General features: G+C 49.3%; 1 pseudogene; it reads left to right on the top strand.

The window, feature by feature from the left end:
* The first annotated feature begins 293 nt into the window (after window positions 1-293).
* On the top strand, window positions 294-473 carry LOC142580570 (U2 spliceosomal RNA; annotated as a pseudogene).
* The last annotated feature ends 970 nt before the right edge of the window (window positions 474-1,443 follow it).

The following is a 1,443-nucleotide window of genomic DNA, read 5'->3' on the forward strand; positions in this document are numbered from 1 at the left end:
ACTCAGTGAACGGTCTTGAGTCCAGTCGGTGCAAAGTCGCCCGCAGAGAGAGGCGTTGTACATCGTAGCCAGGGCAGTTACACAATAGGTGATCGATGGTTTCGTCGCACCCACAGGAGTCGCAAATGGGGCTCCTGGCCATTCCCAAACGATAGTAGTATGCGTTCGTGAACGCCACTCCCAGCCACAAACGGCACAGCAAGGTTGTTTCGCCTCGGCTAGGTGGCAGTTGTAGTTGTAGCTTGGGGTCCAGTTTGGAACGCCTACAAAGAGAGGGCGGTGCGAACGTAGACATGGCCGACGCGGGTCAAAGTGTAGTGTTTGTTCTTGTCAGCTTAATATCTGATACAGGTTCTATATGGACCGAAGACATTAAAGTTATTTTTGCAAGTTGGCGGAATGCTTGAAGCCTGCTTCACCTGCGTCGAGGGTCGGCCTGGTATTGCACTATCTCCGGGATCGGCCCACAATTATTAGCAAACGCAGAACAAAAATGCACGAAACCGTAGCCATAAACAGCTTCGCTGTAATTAAAGGTAATGTTAAGAAAGTGGCCCTAGGTGGCAGCAAGTTGCTTAGCAGGTGTACCATTCCAGGAAAATTAGTACTACGCAACCGTAAGCGAAGCTGAGTTGGTGGCACTGAGGTTAGAAGAAAAGAAAACACATGGTATATGAAAAACTTCTGTAGTGGACACGACTTCACCGAAGTTATTGCACATCGAAGTACTGACGTCCAGCTGGATGCCGGGATCATTCATTGCAGAGGCGTGCAGGCAGGAGGCGTGCGTATACATTCCAGCTCTTGGTTGTCAGTTTTGGTAAACGGCGGTCGACTTGGATCAGACGCGCTCTCTGATACTCCATCGAAAGACCCGCTTCCTCTTGTTTCAACGCAAATAAACATTGCGTATTTATGTGCGCTAAGCTAAACTTCAGGTTGCGCGGGAGGACGCTGAGAACGAAGCATGTCGCGTTGCGCATGTGGGCAGTGTGCACTTCGTAAGGCAGCTTTTGAAAAGGAGCGTCATTGATAACTACGTGCGCACACACACATGCTGAGATCATAGATGGTGCGTATGGTCGCATTCCACACCACCAGTTTCCTTTGAAAAAAGAGAAGCGAGGTTCCTCGAATAACTTGCTAAAGAACTTGAGAAATCACATTGTCTACAAGAACTTAATTGGGTCAATGTTGTAAAACTCCTCAAAGTCGAAACACTGCGTGGGAGTGCATGAATCTCTGTAACGGTCGTCTTTTCATCTCGGCTCATTCTCCATGGCCGGCTATTTTCATCTCCGGCTCATAGCTCATGTAATTAGGTTGCGACATCTGCGCAACGTTATTCCGTGGCCGCTTCACTCCGTTCTCTTGCCGTTTTCAACGACGTTGAGACGGGGCATTGGCGTGCCTGCAACTATGGGCGAGCCACTTTCGACAGTG

Source organism: Dermacentor variabilis, chromosome 4 (assembly GCF_050947875.1).
Source record: "Dermacentor variabilis isolate Ectoservices chromosome 4, ASM5094787v1, whole genome shotgun sequence".
Lineage (NCBI taxonomy): Eukaryota > Metazoa > Arthropoda > Arachnida > Ixodida > Ixodidae > Dermacentor > Dermacentor variabilis.